This window comes from Ricinus communis, chromosome 9 (assembly GCF_019578655.1).
Source record: "Ricinus communis isolate WT05 ecotype wild-type chromosome 9, ASM1957865v1, whole genome shotgun sequence".
In the NCBI taxonomy this organism is placed as follows: Eukaryota; Viridiplantae; Streptophyta; class Magnoliopsida; order Malpighiales; family Euphorbiaceae; genus Ricinus; species Ricinus communis.
The window spans coordinates 20,501,689-20,520,052 of NC_063264.1; the positions used below are offsets into that span (position 1 = coordinate 20,501,689).

General features: G+C 35.3%; 2 non-coding genes and 2 pseudogenes across 2 annotated transcripts; 2 read left to right on the top strand and 2 right to left on the bottom strand.

Moving 5' to 3' along the window:
- The first annotated feature begins 1,084 nt into the window (after positions 1–1,084).
- LOC125371210 lies at positions 1,085–1,986 on the top strand (annotated as a pseudogene).
- A 62-nt stretch (positions 1,987–2,048) lies between these two features.
- On the bottom strand, positions 2,049–2,609 carry LOC125371144 (annotated as a pseudogene).
- A 9,493-nt stretch (positions 2,610–12,102) lies between these two features.
- On the top strand, positions 12,103–12,175 carry TRNAT-UGU. The gene has a single exon. It is a non-coding gene; the product is annotated as a tRNA-Thr (tRNA).
- Positions 12,176–13,460: 1,285 nt separating this feature from the next.
- TRNAS-GGA lies at positions 13,461–13,547 on the bottom strand. The gene has a single exon. It is a non-coding gene; the product is annotated as a tRNA-Ser (tRNA).
- Positions 13,548–18,364: the final 4,817 nt, after the last annotated feature.

The following is an 18,364-nucleotide window of genomic DNA, read 5'->3' on the forward strand; positions in this document are numbered from 1 at the left end:
TCTCAGAACATGGAGTGTGAATCAAACCCATGTTTGAATTGAAATTAAGATACTGATGCAAGTTCTTCCCTTATGAATCAAATAGATTCATATCCGAAAGAGGTTGACAATAAGTTCTTTCAAAATTGACTATTTGTCCCTCTGTTAGAGGTGTTCGAGAAATGTCTGCGATCGAATAAATCGCTCTATGAACGAATGGATCATATTGAATTGGAAAATGGAAAGATTTGTACAAGTTATACCTTTCGTTACCACTTTGTGGAAAATATTAGGTATGAATATGTTAGATACCTGTGACTCAATTGGTGAAATAGTATCTCTCTCCAAAAAAGCATGTTTTTTTACTGCCGCACAAAGAAAATATTTTATTGCGAATGAACAAGATATTGAGGAATTATCCATACGTAAAATCATAATTCTTGATTCAAGTTCCACATAAAAAGGGAATCTTTTATTACAATAGAACCATAAATGATATAGATGATTCAAGAATCAAAGTCGATTTGCTTTATAAAAAGAGGATATCAATGAACTTCTATAAAATGTTTTCACGAGATTCAGCCAATTGTCTTGATCTTGGGATATCATTGAGAAATAGGAATCCGTGTTATCAAAAGATTTCATGCGATTATTTCTAGTATGGAATGAGTCAATCATCCACTTTGGTATCTTGTTGAATAAAAATGGTGATGTTGTTCCACCATTAATCAAAAATTTCAATTTTTGGGAAGTATCATGATCATCCAATAAGAAGGGTTTCCATTTTTTCAAATGAACAATTTGAAGACCTATTGATTCTAACAGCTGATCAGAGTGGATCATTTGAACCTTTCAATTCATAGATATGGATTTCAGACCTATGAATGGTAATATTCCTGAAACTCACAAAGAAAAAAGGAAGTGAGTTAGACAAAAAGAGAAGAAACTTGGACAAAAAAAGAAGTAACTTGGCCAAAAAGAAACGAAGTGACTTAGACAAATCTCTTTTGTCTATAACCTCAGACCAATCAATCGAATATTGATTAATACGTAATCGATCGAACACTACTTGAAAAAGAAAACGGTTCTTCTGCTCAGAAATGAAATGTTCCAAATGTTCCTGGAAATTCTTGCTCCTATTAAACCATTTGTATCTATATGCATTAGGATCCCAATTCATGGATCTCTCGGTTCGAGAAAGAAAAATAAGAGGATCGAACCATTTCTTCAGACTCTGTTTCAAATTCGATAAATGTTGGTTGATCGTATAATTTCATTATAGTTCTATGATTCAGAGTATCATTTCCTATTGGATCCCTTTGAATTCCATATTTGAAGTTGTGATCGGATCTATTCATTAAAAAGAAATAATTAATATTTAAAATTTTAGAATTATTTAATTTAGTAATTCATAATTATTTTTTTAGAATTATTTAATATAGAATCGCGGCTATTGTATAAAACTAATAAATAATTTTTAAGAGAGAAGTTATCCTTTAGATGTTGTATTTATGCCTGTTCGAAATGCGAATCATAGTGTTTATTCTTATAGAAATGGGAATGAAAAGCAAGAGATACTTTTTCTCGAAATATGGAAAAATGGGAGTTTAACTCCTAAAGAAGCACTTCATGAAGCTTCCCGAAATTTGATTGATTTATTTATTCCTTTTCTACATGCAGAAGAAGAAAACTTCCATTTAGAAAAAATCAACACAAGGTTACTTTACCTCTTTTTACCTTTTATGATAGATTGACTAAATTAAGAAAAAATCAAAATGAAATAACATTGAAATACATTTTTATTGACCAATCAGAATTGACTCCTACGATCTATAATTGCCTCAAACGATCCAATATATATACATTATCGGACCTTTTGAATAAGAGTCAAGAAGATCTTATGAAAATTGAACATTTTCGTATAGACGATGTAAGACATATATTGCGTATTCTAGAAATAGAAAAAAATTTCGCAATTTAATTTTTTTACCAAAGAATAAAATATAAATTCGATAAATGTTATCTAGGGAGAATTCACTTTGAAGCGACTATTCCTTAAATATACATACACATCATGATATTTTATTTTACAATTGAATCAATTTAAAAAAGACCTAAAGTTAGGGATTTATCAATAGGCAATGTTGCTCCAATACCTAACCAAAGGGCTACTGCAGTACCAACCAAAAAGACGGTTGTCGCAACTGGACGACGAAATAGATTTTGGAATTTATTAACATTCTCTAAAAAGGGTACTGTTAATAATCCTGCAGCTACTGAAACCATTAAAAGAACACCCAATAACGTATTGGATACTGTACAAAGTATTTGAAATACAGGAAACAAATACCATTTAGGCAATATTTCCAAAGGAGTTGCAAATGGATCCGCAGGTTCACCAATCATTGATGGTTATAGAACCGCTAATCCTGCATTACATGCAATAATACCTAGAATTATTACCGGAAAAATATATAAAAGATCATTGGGTCATATGCGGGTTCTCCATAATAATTATGACCCATTCCCTTAGCCAATTTAGCCCTTAATACAGGATCATTCAAGTTAGGTTTTCTTGTTATTGGGATAGGTGAATTCTTATAAATCCATCCTTTGAAGGAACTACACATGATAGTTTTTCATCATCCAGCCCGAGCAAGAATCAAATGAATCAAATAGATCAATATAAAAAATATCTTGTATGTATAGATCTTATAAAATGGAAAATGTTAGCCATGTCTACACATATATGAATGATTTTATGTAATATTATGTAATAAAAAATTGACTGGATTCCTTTTTCCAGAGTTGCAATTAATTATCCATTGCAAGGAATTCATTCTTACAGGTAAATGCTCAATACCCAAGTAGGCCTAAAAGGTGATCATGATTAAGTGCTTTTTGGGTCGTCTCAGACCTTTCGATTGGCCTTTATCTCTAAAAAATATAGTTTAGCCTATGTCATTCTTTAGATCCCATATTTCACTTTAGTATCATAAATCGGATCAATGCAGAGAAAATGACTGCATTTCCATACTATAAAGTATTAAGTAATCTATAAAGTATTAAGTAATAAAGTAAAGGAAATAAATAAAACAAAACATATAAATAAAATAGGTAAAATAGAATATAGATTCTACCATATCGCTTATTCTACTAGGTTTTAGGGAGCCTGTTCATGTACAACATGATTGGATCTGATCATAGAAAAGATTCTCTTCAAGTGAACCAAATTTATCCTCTCGACAGGGCTTACGACCGGTTGGAACAAAGACACATTTGGTTATTAATTCCAATATGGCGGATAAGGGCATATATCCGCACGGCCAAATCAATAGGCCAAGTCACACACTCCCATAATCCATTTTTCTCTTAGGAGAATTTGCTTCAACTATTCATGTAAAATAAAGAAAAAAATTGGAGTTGAAGGGAAATATCCAAATACATGTCTTATTCTTTTCAATAATCCATATTTATAGCAATGAAATACTATTCTTCCTCCCCCAAGCGATCAATGGTTGATTACAAATATCTATAATTTATATTCTTTATACTATAAAGGGCCTAAAATACTTTGCTTACGTATCATTGGAAAGTGCATTAACATAAATACGGCAGTAAGAAGAGGTAATACAAAAGTGAGTAAACTATAAAAATGAGTCAAAATGGGTTGTCCTACACTAGCACTTCCACGTAATAACTCTACCAAAGGCGATCCTATTACAGGAATAGCTTTTGGCACGCTTGTTATAATTTTTACTGCCCAATAACTAATTTGTTCCTAAGTAAGGAATAACCAGTTACGCCAAAAGATGCGGTCAATACAGCAAGAACCACACCTGTAATCCAAGTCAATTCACGAGGTTATTTAAAGCCACCAGTGAGATACATACAAAATATGTAGAGGATCATCATTAAAACCATCATACTTGCCGACCATCGATGAACTGATCGGATTAACCAACCAAAGTTAGCTTCAGTCATTATGTATTGAACAGAAGCAAAAGCCTTAATAATGGTCGGACGGTAGTAAAAAGTCATAGCAAACCCCGTAGCTAGTTGTACTAAAAAAAGTAAGCATAATTCCTCTTAAATAATAAAATATGTTGACGTGGGGAGGAATATATTTACTAGTTATATCATCTGCAATTGCCTGAATCTCGAGACGTGCTTCGAACCAATCATAAACTTTATTGAGATAAGTAAACCCGAGGGCCTCCCCCTCCGATAACCGTATATGAGAATTTCATCTTGTACGGCTCAAACAGAACCACCAAAATACTAATTGAAATGGATATGGCTAATAGAATAGAAACTTCTTAATCCTATGATTCAACAGTTTTCTTTGAAGATGATGATACGAAAAAAGAAAAATCTAAAAACTCTTCTTTGAAAACTCTTCTTTGTGGTTACAATGCCAAAATATCAAGTTGGCTCATTCATCTCTTAGTGTTGATTGTTACAGGCCTCTTGAATCTTCTATTTGCCCATTTTTTTCGTATTTTTTTTGTATGTAATGCAGCCTTACTATTGTTTTCGTTATTATTGATAGGAATTTTCTTGTTAAGATCCTATAAATCGATTGAAACCTCAGATTCATATTAGAACCATGATGACTTAATAAAAACTTCAAACTAAGTCCAAATATTCCCTGAGTAAGAACCATTGTACCATCACTTATTCATTGAATAAATATAATGAGTAAAAATTTCAAAGAAATGTTTGTCCTTTGATCAAACATAGAAAATGAGGAGGAAAAATCTTTCAATTTATACCTTCTAATTCTTTGAAATATTTTGGAATCCGGTCATGAGATCTGAATATTAAGTATGAATCATAGTTCTAATACTTTATAATCTATTTCATATATTTCGTGCTCCAGATACTAAAATAAATACCTGACGAGGTAAAATATCATCTCTATTAAGACGACAGGCCCACTCTCTATACTATCAATAGGATCAATTATAACAAGTCGCACACTCATATTCCAGAAATACAGAAAGAAAGAAATTTCACGATTAAACTACCAAAATAGAATAAAAAATCCGAGACCAAGCCAAAATTCTTCTTTTATATTGAAAAACTAGGACTTAGTGGTTCTTATAAATCTAATTCATTCAGATTCCGTGTAGTAAAATGGAAGAATTATAAATCTCCAAAATAATAGATAGGAATACTGCCAAATAGAGCCATTGCGACACCCATCAAAGGAGTAGTTCCCCATCCAGGAGCTACTTTACCATATTATGAATTCAATGGTTTCAATAAATCCCCTACAACAGTTCGTCTTAGACCAGATCTAGAACTACCCTCTACACTTTGTGTAGCCATAAGTCATATTTGTATTAATTGAGATATGTTGACTTTGTATCTTATCATAGATCCATTGTGGTCTTGAAATTAAATTATATAAAAATGGAAACATCAACCCTGGTCGCCATCTTTATATCTGGTTTACTTGTAAGTCTTACTAGGTATGCCTTATATACTGCTTTTGGGCAACCCCCTCAACAACTAAGAGATCCATTTGAGGAACACGGGGACTAGTTGAAGTAAAGAGCCTCCCAATATTAGGAGGCTCTTTACTTCAATTAAGATAACAAAAAATTATTTTATCTTTTTAGTTGAAACTTTAGGTGGTTCGTGAAAAAAGATAGCGAAAAAAATGATTCCTAAAGTTGAGACTAAAAGGAATGTATAAACCAATGCTTCCATAAATTCAATCATGGTTTACAATTATAGCTTCCATACCTATTTATTTGAAATCGTCTCTCGGATAAAAAAAGAACAAGATTCAAAGAAAGGACGACAATTCAAATTCAGATATCTCTAGTACCTTGTATCAAATTACAAAAATAAAATAGAATAGAGGCAAAAAGTAAGAGATATCAAATATTGTATCAAACTACCTGTCTTCTTGTAGTCGGATCTCCAATCTTTTTGAATGCTCCAAATTCCACTTGAACGTCTAAATTTGGATCAATGCCAGTAAAAACATCTCTGAACAAAGTTCGAGCACCATGCCAAATGTGTCTGAAAAAAAAGAGCAGTGCGAACGAAGCATGTCCAAAAGTAAACCAACCCATTAGACTGCTACGAAAAACACCATTGGATTTGAAAGTAGCGCGATCTAATTCAAAAATTTCACCCAAAGGATTCAACAATCACTTAAACAAAATCAAGGAACTATTAGTATGTTGTTGAATAGAAATAAGGAATGTCAATCTTTGATAATTTTGTTATCATCTAATTGTTTTTGAATGGATCCCTTCAACGATGTAAAACATCACAATGTAATAAAAGAATTAGTTAAAAGAGATCCTATAATTCCAATTAGAAATTTGTTGGGCCCTTTAGGAACAGCCCTTCAAATTGCGAATTTATATTTATTTTACCATTTAAATTTAATATTAATAACTCATAATTGGATATCAGTAACTAAATATTTGAAACTTAACAATTTAAAAAAGACTTTTCGAGTACTTAAATATTATTTAATGGACGAAAACGGGAGAGTTGTTAATCATGATCCATGCAATAACAGTGTTTTGAATCCATTCAATTTGAAATGGTATCCTGGCGGCATGCTTAGCACATGCAGGTCGGACGGGAAGCGGTGTTTCCAGTGGCGGACGGGTGAGTAATGCGTAAGAACCTGCCATTAGGAGGGGAACAATAGCTAGAAATGGATGCTAATACCCCGTAGGATGAAGAGCAAAAGGAGGAATCTGCCCAAGGAGGGGCTCGCATCTGATTAGCTAGTTGGTGAGGCAATAGCTTACTAAGGCGATGAGGCAATAGCTTACCAAGGCGATGATCAGTAGCTAGTCTGAAAGGATGATCAGCCACACTAGGACTGAGACACGGCCCAGACTTCTAAGGGATGCGGTAATGGGGAATTTTCCGCAATGGGCGAAAGCCTGACGGAGCAATGCCGTGTGGAGGTAGAAGGCCTATGGGTCGTGAACTTCTTTTCCTGGAGAAAAAGCAATGACGGTATATGGGGAATAAGCATCAGCTAACTCTGTGCCAACAGCCGCCGTAATATAGAGGATGCTAGCGTTATTTGGAATCATTGGGCGTAAAGCGTCTATAGGTGGCTTTTTAAGTCCGATGTCAAATCCTAGGGCTTAACCCTGGACAGGCGGTGGAAACTGCCAAGTTGGAATACGGTAGGGGTAGAGGGAATTTCTGGTGGAGCGGTGAAATGCGTAGAGATCGGAAAGAACACCAACAGCGAAAGCACTTTGCTGGCTGACACTGACACTCAGAGGCGAAAGCTAGGGAAGCGAATGGGATTAGATACCCCAGTACTCATAGCCGTAAACAATGGATACTAGGCGCTGTGCATATCGACCTGTGCAGTGCTGTAGCTAACGCATTAAGTATCCCCCCCTAGGGAGTACGTTTGCAAGAATGAAACTCAAAGGAATTAACGGGGCCTGCACAAGCGGTGGAGCATGTGGTTTAATTCGATGCAAAGCGAAGAACCTTAGCAGGGCTTGACATGCCGCGTATCCTCTTGAAAGAGAGGGGTGCCTTCGGGAACGCGAACACAGGTGGTGCATGGCTGTCATCAGCTCGTGCCATAAGGTGTTGGGTTAAGTCCCGCAACAAGCGCAACCCTCGTGTTTAGTTGCCACTGTTGAGTTTGGAACCCTGAGTAGACTGCCGGTGATAAGCCGAAGGAAGGTGAGGATGACATCAAGTCATCATGCCCCTTATGCCCTAGGCGACACACGTGCTACATTGGCTGGGACAAAGGGTCGCGATCCCACAAGGGTGAGCTAACTTCAAAAACCTGTCCTCAGTTCAGATTGCAGGCTGCAACTTGCTGGCATGAAGCCAGAATTGCTAGTAATCATCGGTCAGCCATACGGTGGTGAAGTCATTCCCGGGCCTTGTATACACCGCCCGTCACACTATGGGAGCTGGCCATGCCCAAAGTCGTTACCTTAACCACAAGAAGGGGGATGCCGAAGGCAGGGCTAGTGACTGGAGTGAAGTCGTAACAAGGTAGCCGTACTGGAAGGTGCGGCTGGATCACCTCTTTTTCAGGGAGAGGTAATGCTTGTTGTGTATTTTGGTTTGACACTGCTTCACACCCCAACAGAAGGGAGCTACGTACGATTTAAACTTATCGACGAAAGTCTTCTTTCTCGATGATGAAGTAAGACCAAGCTCATGAGCTTATTATCCTAGGTCGGAATAAGTTGATAGGATCCTCTTTTTTCGTCCCCATGCCCCTCCTGCGTGGCGACATGGGGACGAAGAAAGGAAAGAGAGGGATGGGGTTTCTCTCACTTTTGGCATAGCGGGCCCCCGACGGGCTATTAGCTCAGTGGTAGAGCGCGCCCTTGATAATTGCGTCTTTGTGCCTGGGCTGTGAGGGCTCTCAGCCATATGGATAGTTCAATATGCTCATCAGCGCCTGACCTTGAGATGTGGATCATCCAAGGCGTACTTCTCCTATTCGAATCGGGGTTTGAAACCAAACTTCTCCTCAAGAGGCTAGATGGGGCGATTCAAGTGAGATCCAATACAGATCTAACTTTCTATTCACTCATGGGATTTGGCCGGTCTGAGGGGGACCACCACGGCTCCTCTCTTCTTGAGAATCCATACATCCCTTATCAATGTATGGATAGCTATCTCTCGAGCACAAGTTTAGGTTCGGCCTCAATATGAAAATAAAATGGAGCACCTAACGACGTATCTTCACAGATTAAGAACTACGAGATCGTCCCTTTCATTCTGGGGCGACGGAGGGATCGTACCATTCCAGCTTTTTTTTTCATGCTTTTCCCGAAGGTCTGGAAAAAGCTGCAATCAATAGGATTTTCCTAACCCTCCCTTCACGAAACGAAGGAGGTGAAATTCTTTTTCCTTTCCACAGGGACTAGGAGATTGGATCTAGCCATGAGAAGAATGCTTGGCTAATAAATAACTGACTTCTTAGTCTTCGACCTCCTCAGTCACTACGAACGCCCTCGATTAGTGCAATTGGATGTGTCTATTTATCTATCTCTTGATTCGAAATGGGAGCCAGTTTGAAAAAGGATCTTAGAGTGTCTAAGGTGGGGCCATGAGGGTCTGGTCTCTTGACGCCTTCTTTTTTTTCTTATCGGAGTTATTTCAAAAAGACTAGTCGCGGTAAGGAAGAAAGGGAGAACAAGCACATTTGGAGAGCGCAGTACAACAAAGAATTGTATGTTGCATTCGGGAAGGATGAATTGCTCCTGAAAAGGAATCTATTGATTCTCTCCAATTGGCTGGACCGTAGGTGTCATGATTTACTTCACGGGTGAGGTCTCTAGTTCAAGTCCAGGATGGACCAGCTACACCAAAGAAAAGAATAGAAGAAGCATCTGACTCCTTCGTGCATGCTCCACTTGGCTCGGGGGGATATAGCTCACTTGGTAGAGCTCCACTTTTGCAATTGAATCGTTGCGATTATGGGTTGGATGTCTAATTGTTCAGGCGATAATGATAGTATCTTATACCTGAACCGGTGGCTCACTCTTTCTAAATAATGGGGAAGAGGACCAAAACATGCCATTGAAAGACTCTACTGAGACAAAGATGGGCTATCAAGAACATAGAGGAGGTAAGATGGGCATCTTACGAGAATAGAGTATGGTATAGATCAACCATAAGAAGTATGTATAAAGGTATTTTCCCCACGGAAGAATCCTAAAATTCCGTCTATTTTCTAGGTTTGGAGAAGTGCGGATTTTCAAAAAAGGAAATCTTATGATATGTTAGGAATCCTTTATGATAATCATCCGCGTCTAAAACGTATCTTAATGCCGGAAAGTTGGATAGGGTGGCCCTTACATAAAGATTATATTGCTCCTAATTTTTATGAAATACAATATGCTCATTGAATAATAAAAAACTAATCGTCAGTCTTCCAACTACAAATACTCAAGGACTATTTGTACGCTCTCTTATAGATCAACGGAGTCATTGAAGTTTCATTCATATTATTATAGATATGGATAGACTAAATAAAAAAAAATACAATTAGGGATTCGTTGAATTCTCAAATTTTGAAGATATTGACTTTTGAAAGTTGAGTTAATAGGATGAACTAAACGAATTTTGCATCATGAACATTGTACCGCACGCATCCCTTAGATGAGCTCTAAAAAGTCACATAACATAGGAGGGAATTAAGAAATATAAAAAGAATATGAAATAAAATACAAAGAAATGAAAGAGGATCGGATTCTATTTATATTGTATCTGAGACGAATCTTGGGTATTTCCACTCCTCAACTCCTATCAACTAGACTTTTAGGTCTTTTAACTAACTAAAGTGACTTTAACTTTTCGAGTCTATATGAAGTATTAACATTCTTTTTTATTGAGGGGAGACACATTATGAACAAATTAAATAAAAAAGAAGAGGAAACATAATCTAATTATTTTTACATACTTTTTTATAATATAAACGCTTTACTCATCTAAAAAGGCTATATCTCCATACATCAGATGGATAAGTTAAGTATATATCATGATCTACAATATTAAGGAATATGTATGTCGATCTATATCAGATCTATATCAATTAATTTGATATAGTTGTAGAATAGATACTCATACACAAACTAATCATGTGCCAGGAACCATATTTGAACTGGTGACATGAGGATTTTTAGTCCTCTGCTCTACCAGCTGAGCTATCCCAACCATTTTCGACGCATCATTTTCCTCATTTTACTAAACGGCTTTTGTCTATGTCAATTAAAAAAAAGATGAAAAAGTATTCTAAAGTCTTATTCAAACCCGAAATGTTTTATATCTTTAAAAAAACGAATAAAAAGATGACTTCGTAATGTAAATTTCAGCTCAAATAATGATTTGGATTGTTAATCATTCCATTTTCAACTAGAATGGGGGTTTCTGGTTTTGCTCAAAGATATTCATTTTATGTATATCATATCTATCCCAAGACTTGTGAAAAGAAATCCAGCCCAAATATGTTTGTGAAAGAATCGAATGAATGAGAAAGATAACCAAATTTGAACCATTAACGAAAAGAGAGAATAGGATAAAAATAATAAGGGAGTCGAGCGGGCCTATTTTGGGGATAGAGGGAATTGAACCCTCACGATTTCTAAAGTCGTCGGATTTTCCTCTTGCTATAAACTTCCTTATTATCGATATTGACATGTAGAATGGGACTTTATCTTTATTCTCATCCGATTAATTAGTTATTTATCAGACTATGGAGTGAATAATGTAATCAATTAATATTCAATCCTTTCTTCAACTTGGAATCAATTCAAACCAAAACAATTCTTTTTTTTTCATATAAAGATAAAAAAATACGGATTCGGCCCCCTATTAATCATCTGAGATATTATTTCAATACGTATTCGTATGTATATATGGTTATCCTTTCTGGAATATGGAATTTTGACGGAAGGATTTCTTTTACTTTACTAATGCAATGCAGTTAACTCCATTTGTTAGAACAGCTTCCATTGAGTCTCTACACCTATCCTTTTTCTTTATTCTGTCTTTATGAATGTTTGTTTGTTTTCGAAAAATAGGATTTGGCTCAGGATTGCCCATTTTTAATTCCAAGGTTTCTCTGAATTTGAAAGTTATCACTTAGTAGGTTTCCATACCAAGGCTCAATCCAATTAAGTCTGTAGCGTCTACCAATTTCGCCATATCCCCTTTTTTGTTTTGAGATTCAAATCTTATTATTACCCGCCTTTCATTTATATTCTATTGGAACTATTGAAGTTATTAGATACCGATTTCTATAAAAATTGCTATAACTATAAAAGGTGTTTCCTCTTCTTTTTTTCGTTTCTATCTTCTTTCATCTCTATCAGAAATCCTTCTTTAGTCTAATAAAAAAGGATTCTATCATTTCTCTATCCGTAATTCAATATATATGAATATATACCACATTTATTATATATACTTCTCTTACTATCATTCTTTCTCATGCAATTTTGAATACTCGAATGGTCGATTCTTTTTCTTTTTTCTATATTCATATTAAGTATGAATAATTAATAATGAAAAGAATAAAAAGGTAATAGCCAAGATTCTTCTAGTTTACTAAATTCCTATGCATGTACAATTTCTGTTATGTGAGCCCGCTTAGCTCAGAGGTTAGAGCATCGCATTTGTAATGCGATGGTCATCGGTTCGACTCCGATAGCTAGCTTTTCTTTATTTGTTTGATTTTTTACATAATTGATAATGCCTTTTTGAAATCAAAGAATATTGAAAAAGCTTCGTTCCCCTTTGCCAAGGGGACCTATTATTATGTGGTAGGAACTTCAAATTATGAATAAAAGTTCAAAGTTAGAGTAGTTAAATCTCTGCAGAACAAATCAAGAACAAGAAAATGACCTTTTTTCTATATACATTATTGGTATATATACAAAAAGGTCTGGATATTGATACAATCCATCTCATTATTCTTAGTATAATACTTCAGTAGATTTTGTTTCATTTATCATATTTATCCTTTACTTCAGTAGTTCAATTTTAATTTAGGTTTTTGAAAATTCAATAAAAATAAAATAAGTAAAATAAGGAGTTCTTATGTCACGTTACCGAGGGCCTCGTTTCAAGAAAATACGCCGTCTAGGGGCTTTACCGGGACTCACTAGTAAAAGGCCTAGGGCTGGGAGCGATCTTCGAAATCAATCACGCTCCGGTAAAAAATCTCAATATCATATTCGTTTAGAAGAAAAACAAAAATTACGTTTTCATTATGGTCTTACATAACGACAATTACTTAAATACGTTCGTATCACTACAAAAGCCAAAGCCAAAGGGTCAACAGGTCAGGTTTTACTACAATTACTTGAACTGCATTTGGATAACATCCTTTTTCGATTGGGTATGGCGTCAACTATTCCTCGAGCTCGCCAATTAGTTAATCATAGACATATTTTAGTTAATGGTCGTATAGTAGATATACCAAGTTATCACTGCAAACCCCGAGATATTATTACAGCGAGGATGAATAAAAATCCAAAGCTATGATTTAAAATTATCTTGAGTCATCCCCCTAGGAGGAATTGCCAAAACATTTGACTCTTGACCCATTTCAATATAAAGGATTGGTTAATCAAATAATAGATAATAAATGGATCGGCTTGAAAATAAACGAATTGCTAGTGGTAGAATATTATTCTCGTCAAACTTAACTCTAACTAAAATAACAAGGGTTTGGATAATTTTGCCCCCTTATTGCCTAAGCAAAGAAACAAAAAGAAAGTAAGGGTTTGGTTTGATCGGGGGGTTTTCTCCCATTCATATATCATAGATATATAGTGATATTTTCATTCCTTTCCAATTTTTTCAGTATTTTTTGTACCACATAAATTAGGAATAGAGAATCTATATCAAGGAAAGGTCTAACTATTGGAATAAAGGTATCCATTGTTATGGGATTTGATACATTGTGGTCAGTAACATTAATAAATTAGGTGAAAGTACGGAAAAAGAGGGATTCGAACCCTCGGTAAACAAAAGCCTACATAGCAGTTCCAATGCTACACCTTGAACCACTCGGCCATCTCTCCTACATAATGATTATGGCCCCGAACCCGAGTGAATCGCGAGTCATTCTTATTAGATTGTTAAATAGGTATGGTACATAAATCAATTCTAACTAATAAAAATAGAAAAAATAGAAAAACTTTAATCAAATAAAGAACTTTCCTTCGAAATTGGGGGGTAAAGATTTTTTTTTATTTTTGTGAAAAAAATTTCTTAAAAGCAATAAAGATATTTATCTATTCGTGTTTGTGAAGTTTGTAAAGATGGCCCTTCCGTCTTTTTTTTATATCTATATCGGCTTAAATCATTAGATTGGAACGATCTATTTTTATATTATTTTGTACCGTACAACTACTTTTTTGTGGGATCGTTTTCTCATGACAGGTAATTAAAAGAAATAATAAAATGGATTGCTACTTATGCCTAGATCCCAGATAACTGGAAATTTTATTGATAAGACCTTTTCAATTGTAGCCAATATCTTATTACAAATAATTCTGAAAACTTTGGGAGAAAAAGAGGCATTTACTTATTACAGAGATGGTGTGATTTGATTTTTTTTATTTACCGCTTCAAGTTTTAGGAGAAAGACATATTAGTCAGAATAGAAAGACTTAAAATAACTCTACGCTTGTTGAAGGTGAAATTTATAAGTTTATAAATAAAACAATTCCTTCTGTCGGGTATCCACGATTAATGCAGCCTCAAATGCTTCAAATGTGAATTCTAGCATTGAACGTAAGGTTACACCTATGACTATGGGTTCTATATTGTAGTGCAAGTTAACCCTACCCCACTAGTACCAATAGGCGGCATAGAGGAATAAACACTATGTCTAGGAATCAACAACACGAAAACTTTGTTAGAAATTATCCATTTTCTTTATTGGGATTAGGACTAAGAAGAATGGTTGGGACAACAAACATCCATCTCATTCGTACTTTGGATACCCGTATAACCATCGAAGACTGTTGAAGTGACTAATTCCTAGAAATTAAGGAAGATTGAGGACAAAGAAATTGTTGGAGTTAGCTTAATATTATGTTTTTATCTAGTATCAATATGCTTGATGTTAAGAAAAGATCTTTTACAGGAAGGTTAGCTAGAGATTTCTTGTAAAAACACTAGCCCTGTTCAGTTCATAATGAGAATATTTCACTCCCCTTTTTATTCCACATTTTATTCTCATTATGCACATAAAGGAGGAGCCGTATGAGATGAGAATCTCACGTACGATTCTGGAACAGAGATTCTTTGAATCGAATGATGACCGTAACAAGTATCTGCTCAATCTGAAGGAAATTACGCAAAAGCTTTACAGAATTATTATGAAGCTATGCAACTAGAAATTGATCCCTATGATCGAAGTTATATACTCTATAATATAGGCCTTATTCACACAAGTAATGGAGAACATACAAAAGCTTTGGAATATTATTTTTGGGCACTAGAACGAAACCCCTTCTTACCACAAGCTTTAAATAATATGGTCGTGATCTGTCATTACGTGCGACTATCTCCACTATAGAAAGAAAAGAAAAAAGAAAAGAAATAGGCTCTCTGCATATGCATTGTCAAAAACAATGATTTTTTATCAACTGTAGAAAATAAAGCAACTTCATAAAAGTCAAAATATGAAGAAAAAAATATGCCTAGATACTTTATTCTATGGATAAAGGATCTAAATGATAGAGGAAGCATCGTAAAGATCAATTAGTGAGATTTTTGGACGATATAAAAATAACCTGCTTACTTATGTCATAATGTGAGACAAAAGTTAGGAATCAACTTCTGTAAAAGAGTATATCCCCTAAAGTATAAAGCACCGTGTAGCATCAGATCCCAAAGATAGTAAGTCTTTCTTATGAGGGAAGGTCTTTTTCAAAGATTCTATATAAATTTCTATATAAAAAACCCGAGATAGTTACCTTATAGAAAATTCTAACAATAGTAGAAGGTCTGCTCTTTATTCTTCTGAAGGTGGGAGAAAAGATAAAACTGATTTTTAATCCAAATTCCAGTTTGAAACTCATGTAATGTAATTAACCCCTTTTGGTTAACTCAAGAAAAAAAATGGGACCAAGGAGAACAGGCCATTCGGCATTTGCTTAGGAAACTCTCAAGTACGGTTCTAATAGAAGGAATTTGCTTGCCTATTCTGACCAAGGAGAACAGGCCATTCGGCAGGGAGATTCTGAAATTGTAGAGGCTTGGTTCGATCAAGCCGCAGAGTATTGGAAATAAGCTATAGCGCTTACTCCCGAAAATTATATTGAATTGCAGAATTGGTTGAAGATCACAAGGCATTTTGAATAAGATAAGTCCCTTTGTATTTTTGTATTTATTATTTAATTTAGTATTTTTTTTTGGTATTTGGTATATTTCTTTATTTCTTATACAAAATTTGTTATAATTATTTGTTTATTATCCCTATCAGTCAAATAAAATAAAAGGATCGTTTCTCTAAAAAGAACCAATAAAAAAATTTCATGAATTTCATTATACCCCTTCTAAGATCATCCCTTTTCGTCTGGTATTTCATAGGAATAAACACTACACAGATATAAATAGCAGAGAATATATATTTTCTTTTCTGTTATTAAAACGAATAAAAGATAGCCTAAATATAGAATAGATCTTGGAATGTCTTTTACTAATGACTAATGGCCTTTCATCTGATTTGGAATAAAGTAATAGTAATATATTCTATGTTAAAAAAAATGTAAGAAAAATATAAAGTAGTCTCGGCTAGAAACTTTTAATTAAGATAGGAATACACTAGGTTGCACAAAAAATTGTTTTTGCATTAATTCAAAGCCCAAAAAGGTCCATTGAGCGCCTTATGGCTATGTCATAATAGATCCGAACACTTGCCCTGGATCGACTTCCAGATCATAATTGCTCTAGTGAATAACTAAAGAAACTAGATAAGATAAATGGGAGATAGAAGAGAAAGAAACTAATTATAAGTATCTCTCATAGGTACACTAATTACTTGACTCGATTGTTGGCGAGTCTCTTTATATGCGTTGTTCGGAAAGAGTAGGACTCAATGATTATTCATTCACCGGAACTAGAAGTAAAAATTTTGGTAGATAGGGATCCCGTCAAAACTTCTTTCGAGGAATGGGCTAGACCGGGTCATTTCTCAAGAACAATAGCTAAAGGACCATATATTACCACTTGGATCTAGAACCTACATGCTGATGCTGACGATTTCACTAGCCATACCAGTGATTTGGAGGAGATTTCTCAAAAAGTATTTAGTGCTCATTTCGGCCAACTCTCAATCATCTTTCTTTGGCTAAGTGGCATGTATTTCCACGGTGCTTGTATTTTCCAATTATGAAGCATGGCTAAGTGATCCTACTCACATTGGACCTAGCGCCCAATTGGTTTGGCCAATAGTGGGCTAAGAAATACTGAATGGTGATGTGGGGGGTTACGAGGAATACAAATAACCTCCGATTTTTTTCAGATTTGGAGAGCATCTGGAATAACTAATGAATTACAACTATATTGTACCACAATTGGTGCATTGGTCTTTGCAGCCCTTATGCTTTTTTCGGTTGGTTCCATTATCACAAAGCTGCGCCAAAATTGGCTTAGTTCCAAGATGTAGAATCTATGTTGAATCACCATTTAGCGGGGCTACTAAGACTTGGGTCTCTTTCTTGGGCAGGGCATCAAGTACATGTCTCTTTACCAATTAACCAGTTTCTAAACGATGGAGTGGATCCTAAAAAAATCCCACTTCCTCATGAATTTATCTTGAATCAGGATCTTTTGGCTCAACTTTATCCCAATTTTGCTGAGGGAGCAACCCCATTTTTCACCTTGAATTGGTCAAAATATTCAAAATTTCTTACTTTTCGTGGAGGATTAGATCAAGTGACTAGGGGTCTATGGCTGACCGATATTGCACACCATCATTTAGCTATTGCAATTCTTTTCCTGGCAACTGGTCACATGTATAGGACTAACTGGGGTATTGGTCATGGTATAAAAGATATTTTAGCGGCTCACAAAGGCCCATTTACAGGTTAGGGCCATAAAGGCCTATATGAGATCCTAACAACGTCGTGGCATGCTCAATTATCTCTTAACCTAGCTATGTTGGGTTCTTTAACCATTGTTGTAGCTCACCATATGTATTCCATGCCTTCTTATCCATATCTAGCTATTGACTATGGTACACAACTGTCATTATTCACACACCACATATGGATTAGTGGATTTCTCATAGTTGGTGTTGCTGCACATGCAGCCATTTTTATAGTAAGAGACTATGATCCAACTACTCGATACAACGATCTATTAGATCGTGTCCTGAGGCATCGCGATGCAATCATATCACATCTCAATTAGGTATGTATATTTTTAGGCTTTCATAGTTGTGGTTTATATATTCATAATGATACCATGAGTGCTTTAGGGCGCCCTCAAGATATGTTTTCAGATACTGCTATACAATTACAACCCGTCTTTGCTCAATGGATACAAACCACCCATGCTATTGCATCAGGTGCAACGGCTCCAGGTGCAATAGCAAGCACCAGTTTGACTTGGGGGGTCGCGATTTAATGGTAGTGGGTGGCAAGGTTGCTCTGTTATCGATTCCATTAAGAACTGCGGATTTTATTGTACATCACATTCATGCATTTACGATTCATATAACAGTATTGATACTTCTGAAAGGAGTTCTATTTGCCCGTAGCTCTCATTTGATACCAGAGAAAGCAAATGTTGGTTTTTGTTTCCCTTGTGATGGACCTAGAAGAGGGGGAACATGTCAAGTATCCGCTTGGGATCATGTCTTCTTAGGGCAGTTTTGGATGTA